The following is a 6,554-nucleotide window of genomic DNA, read 5'->3' as shown; positions in this document are numbered from 1 at the left end:
ATTGCCCATAGGTGTGAATGTGAGAGTGATTGTTTGTCTCTATATGTTCAGCCCTGAGATGAACTGGCAACTTGTCCAGGGTGTACCCCGCCTTCGCCCCTATGTAGCTGGGATAGGCTCCAAGCGACCCCCGTGACCCTAGTTAGGATAAAGCGGGTTCAGAAAATGAATGAATGAATGAATATTTCATTTCAAGGGCAGGTGGGCAGGTGGTGAGTGAATAAATTATAAAAACTCTCTCATTTCACTTCAGAGTCAGACATGTTTGACTCTGTCAGCAACCTGCAGGTTCTAAGCATGCTTAGAACAATCCGGCATGAATGGTCCAATGGATGGAAAGAAAAACTCACATGCAATTCAAAATGTTCCATCGGCCACTGGCAGGTGTGTGTTTTTGTTTTACATGCCAAACTAACTTTCTACCCGCCGTTATCACTTGGTGGGTGTAAATTTTACGCCCTACCTAAAGTCCTACCATTTTAGCAGTTAAATAGAAGTGTGATACCTTATGATCATTAGCAGTATAGTTCACAGTTCATAACTTATGTCAACAGCCTGTCTTTTGCCTGACTCCTTGTTTTTACTTAATGTATTTATTTTTCTTTCTTTCTTGCTCTTTTACTGTCATCCTAGTCTTCTCAATGCCCACACTGTGACTGCTGGGACTTTTTTCTTATGCCAGAGGTCCAGAATGTTGGTGGTATGACCAGAATGATCAACACAGACTGGTTTGAGTCTTTTGTTTTTTTTTCTTTTGGTGTTCTGTTTGCCCATTTGATACCTGTGTGTTTATAGGGATGTATTTGTGGGAATGCAACCTGGATGGGGGGGGGGGGGGGGGGGGGCAAATTCACAACTTTTGTAAGAAATGCTTTAATGATGTCAATGTTGTTGATATGTAAAAATGATAAAGTTGTAAAAAAAAAAAAAAAAAAAGAGAGAGAGATTGATTATTTTTTTATTTTTAAGATTTATTTTCGCAGCCAACCAAATAAGGAAAGCATCATAAATTTGATATCCCCACAGATGCAGCCTTAACTGGTCTTGAAATAAAATCCCGAGTCTTGTGTCGTCTTTTTCTGAGACTGAAACCAGATGTCAAAATACCACACACTGCTCCTTTAAGAGAAGAAGTAGAACAGAGAGACATCCATTTGATTGATTCCAATTATGTAATTTCACCAACACCAATTACAAAATACAGTATACCAGTAATATATAAACTTTTTTTATGTTTAATGTGTTCATTAACCACCACAGTAAAATATTTTAAATTATATTTGTTTCAAAATGTTGCCTTTTTTGATTTTTTGAGGATGTTTAGTCTTTGACAACACTGGTCCAGATGAGGATGCACCAGTCCTGGGCCCAGGTATGTAAGTATGGCCTAAAACTTTTCATATTTCTGTTTCATAAGAATTGAGGGAACTGAGTACATTTGGCAAATAAAAACTACTATACTGTATACCTCTTATGTTGCACCTATCTTTATGATAATCAAGAAATGACAAACACTGAAGAGAATACGGTCAGAGAAGAGGGACAGTTTGTTTGTATCCATACCCAACTGAGAGGATCAAGGTACAGTTTGAAACATATATAGCTACGATAAAAGTGAAGGGTGAATGTGAGGCCTTGTAAAGCGCTTTGGGCACAATGAAGGTATATAAAATGTGCTATATAAGTTCAGTCAATTTACCATTTACCATAAAGCAAAATCTATAAAACAAGACTACAAAAGCATATGATGACGTTAGTTGGAAGCAAATACAGGTCATGTGCTGGATTTGTAAAATGTTCAGTCTGATACTTCATAAAGGAGAATAAACACACCTCAGCACAGGGGTGTCAAACTCATTTTAGTTCAGGGGCCACATACAGCCTAATATTATATAAAGTGGGCCGGACCAGTAAAAAAGTATAAATAATAGGATAAGAACTTTTAAAGAATGTCAACTCCAAAGTATTTTTCTCTGTTTTTGAGTGAAAAAAGTCAAATTCCATGATGAAAATGTTTACATCTACGAACCATACTTGAACATAACATGAACAAATCTGAACCTGAAGATTCTTAAGAAAAATCAGTGCAATTTTAACAATATTGCACCTTAGTTTATCATTTATACATGTGCATCACAACTTACAGATCACAGTGGATCTATAAATACACAAAACATTTAATAATAGGCAGAATATTGTTAAAATTTCACATACTTCTCTTAAGAAATTTCAGGTTATTCACATTTTTTTTGCAAAAAGCTAGTCTGTAAATGTAAACATTTTTATGTAATTTTCCTTTTTTTTTATATACTACAACAAAGAGAAAAAATTGTAGTTTTCATATGATAGTATTTTACTGGTCTGACCCACTGGAGATTGAATTGACCTAAAATGATTCTAACATCCTTGATTGTTAATATCGTCTGTGTAATTTCTGCATTTCACAGATTCATCCCAGGGGCAAAATTGGACCGTTTGGCGGGCCGGATTTGGCCCCGGGGCCGCATGTTTGACACCTGTGCCTTAGCAGATTCATTATGAAACTGCTCAGTCAGGAATTGAAAGATGAAGTCTGTGTTTGTGCATGATTTTAATGTCCTCAGCTGTAAAACCTGTGCTTCCTTTGTTCTTTATATAACAGTCATAAGTGTACTCTTATAGGACATAGAGTTGCTGTTACATTAAATGTCTGGTAAAGGCTGGATTCCCATTGTTGTTATATTTATGGCAACGAACTGTTCAGGTGGCTGCTGTCTGGAAAGCGCCTCCACTCCTGTGTGACCAGAACAGAAAGGCTGAGGAGGAGTTTTTTCCCTAAGGCCATAAGGTACAGGTGCCAAACATGCGGCCCAGGGGCCAAATCTGGCCCGCCAAAGGTTCCATTCTGGCCCGTGGGATGAAAGTGCAAAAATGAACCTGAACAGTCCAGGTTGTCCAAATCCTTTTGGTTCAGGTTCCACATACAGACCAATGTGACCTACAGTAAAAATAACAACACAATAACCCATAAATAATGACAACTACAAATTTTCTTTGTGAAAAATTGAGTGGAAAAAAAATGTGAAAAAAATAACATTACACTGTGAAAATATTTACATTTACAAAACTATTCTTTCACAGTAAAATGCAAATAAAAATGTGCAATTTGAACAATATTCTGCCTGTTACTAAATGTTTTGTGCATTTCTGGATCCACTTTGATCTGTAATTGTGTTAATAAGAGATGTAATATTGTAGAAATTGTTCAAATTTCAGTTCCAAACTCCAAAATTTTAACAATATTCTGCCTGTTACCAAATATTTATTTAACACTGTGTGTAATGTACATGTATAAATAATAAGTTGAGGCATAATATTGTTAAAATTGCACAAATTTTTCAAATGAAACTTCTGTTTTTTCAGGTTATTCATGTCTTTTTTGTAAAATGTAAATATTTTCATAATTTAATTGGGATTTTTTTTGTATTAAAACAAAAAGAAAAACTTGGATTTGTCATTATTTATAGGTTATTAAGTCGTTATTTTACTGGTCTGGCCCACTTGAGATCAAATTGGGTTAAATATGGCCCCTGAACCAAAATGAGTTTGACACCCCTGCCATAAGGACTCTGAACCCTGCCCCCCCGCCTGAACTCTGACACTCCCCTCCTCTCACCTGATGTGCGCGGTGGAAGCGGGGATGGAAGTGGAGGTCCTGTCCACGTGGTGCAGACCCCAGCAATCAGATACATCATCCACCTGCCGTGGCTCCTGTTTCATCAGTAGACCCTGTATTTAGAGGTCTGGTCTGTGCAGCGCTGGGTCAGTGTCTTCACTGCACCTCATCACCTGGTAGATGAGGTGTCCAGGCGATGGGTGCGCGCACTGTGAACGCGCAGACTCCGCAAATTTTCCGTGGACATTTGAGGTTTCATAGTTCATACATTTATCTTCCTACATAATCCTACACTGTGTGACACCATATATGTGTACGTGTATGAGTCCCACGGTCATAAAAGCTGACCTTTATGCAGACCTGTCTGTGGAGTCCAGTACACCAGACTCCCAGACTTCATCTCCATCCTTCATTCACTGGACTCTGACTGCTGCAGTCGGGTTCTTCTGTTTGTTCCCCTTTTTTGTTGTTTCTGTTAATACATCGATTTTTTCCCTTCCACACATGCATTTGAGTCCTATCCATTCACATCCCTAGACAGGAGATGGCGGTCAGTGACAGGAGAAGCAGCACGAGTAGAACGTCAGATTCAGAGTTACCAGTATCGGATGCGGGACGGCGGTAATGGATGACTGACAGGAGGCTCAGGCAGGCTCGACCAATTATTTCATTCGGACGGAATAAAATGATTGGTCAGACTTTTATCAGAAATATATAAGAATTAAACATTTTTCAGTTTCAAAACCTGGTGGATTTCTTTTATATTTTTGTTTGACACACGCTTATTAGGAGCATTTTAAGATGACAGAAGAAAAGTGTAAAAATGCCACATCATACTGTATAGCTTTTAGTCACAGGTGTCAAACAGGTGGCCCGGGGGCCAAATCCAGCCCTCCAAAGGGTCCAATCCGGCCCCTGGGATGAATTTGTAAAATGTAAAAATTACACGAAAGATATTAACAATCAAGGATGTTAAAATAATTTTAGATCATTTCAGACTAAAGTGGATCAGACTAGTCAAATACTATCATATTAACCTATGAATAATGAAAACTGTAAATTTGTCTCTTTGTTTTAGTGTTAAAAAAAAGTAAAATTACACAAAAATGTTTACATTTACAGACTAGCCTTTTACAAAAAATGTGAATATCTGAAATGTCTTAAGACAAGTATGTGGAATTTTAATAATATTCTCCCTGTCATTAAATGTTTTGTGTATTTGTAGATCCACTGTGATCTGTAAGTTGTGATTCACATGTATAAATGATAAACTAAGGCATAATATTGTTAACGTTGCACTTATTTTACTAAAGAATTTTCAGGTTGTTCATATTTACCTCCGCCAAGGAGGTTATGTTTTTGCCAGGGTTTGTTTGTTTGTTTGTCTGTTTGTTTGTTTGTCTGTCCGTTAGTGTGCAACATAACTCAAAAAGTTATGGACAGATTTGGATGAAATTTTCAGGGTTTGTTGGAAATGGGATAAGGAAGAAATGATTAAATTTTGGTGGTGATCGGGGGTAGAGGGGCCCACGGGGGGGCCCACTGATCAGCCTTGGCGGAGGTCTGCGCTCTCCGAGTGCTTCTAGTTGTTCATGTTATGTTCAAGTACAATTCGTAGATGTAAACATTTTCATTTTGGAAGTTACTTTTTTCACTCAAAAGTTCTTATCCGATTATTTGTATTATTATATTGGTGTGGCCCACTTTATATTATATCAGGCTGTATGTGGCCCCTGAACTAAAATGAGTTGCTTTAAGTGAATCAATACCTATGAGTAGGCACTCCAAGTGGAGATGAAAAACTCCTGATTGGGGCTTGAGGTTTACCCGGCGCTGATTTGGAACTCTCAAAGTCAGACGTGACGTTGGAATGCATGAAAACAAGCAACATTTTTAATTGTCACAAAACAATTGCCAAAAATAATGTTATGTGAAAGGTGTTAATTTACATGTTTATCAACTGCTCTCCAAGAGTAAAGGGAGTGAAAAGATTCCAGCCCATTTTTTTTTTTTGGTATTTTCTCCTAAATAGATTGGGTTCATTCTTGAAAATGTCCTATCTTTTCACCGTCTCATGAAGATCTGCGTGTTTTTTTATTCAGTTGTTGACCTGAACCAGTGGTTGGTTTCAGTACATGTTATAGAATATAGTGTCCCCTGGCTGAAATCCTGTCTTGAAAATGCATTTTCCTTCCTTACACCAAGCTGTAGTAAATAACCCACTTTCATTTTCACCATCCTCATTCATTATTATCACATGCTACAATTTATATTCAGCCTCAAGTGTTCCAGTTCCAAATGCAGAAGTTTCGTCGGGTTGCGTTGGTGACAAGCGCTTTCCAACTATATGTAAGTTTTCTGCTGACGTCGTAATGAATCTTTGGTCTGAACCAAACTTAAAGCAGAAACTTTCTAGACCTGAACAGAAGTGTAGTGGTAATAGTGAACACTACAGGCAGTTTGGACCATGCAGGTGGTTTTCTTTCAGCTGCAACAGGAAGCTGATAAACCTTTCAGTGCTGAACATGAAAACCACAGTCGTCAGCTGGTTGTCTTTTCCTGTAATGTCAGATGATTAGGTTTGTGCTGTTTTTCAAATGAAGGAGAAATTTTATTTAAACCTGTGAATCACAAATGAACATGCTGTGATTAGTGATGTTCAAATTCACAATCAAATGAATGTTTACAGCAAGTTTTATTGGAATTGTCACAAAATACCTACAGACACGTAAAGCCGACTGATATGCAACAAAAAGGAAAATACAATTTACACTGATTATCAGCAGACATTTACTTACAGTTTTTTATTCAGATGTGTAGCATTTTATTGTCCAGATTGCTAGTTACCTGTAAGTAGTAAAACAAACAAACCTTTGTCTGTATCATACAATATTTGTTT

This window comes from Sphaeramia orbicularis, chromosome 4, assembly GCF_902148855.1.
Source record: "Sphaeramia orbicularis chromosome 4, fSphaOr1.1, whole genome shotgun sequence".
Classification (NCBI taxonomy): Eukaryota; Metazoa; Chordata; class Actinopteri; order Kurtiformes; family Apogonidae; genus Sphaeramia; species Sphaeramia orbicularis.
The sequence above is the reverse complement of the archived record's forward strand: the minus strand, read 5'-3'. Positions refer to the sequence as shown.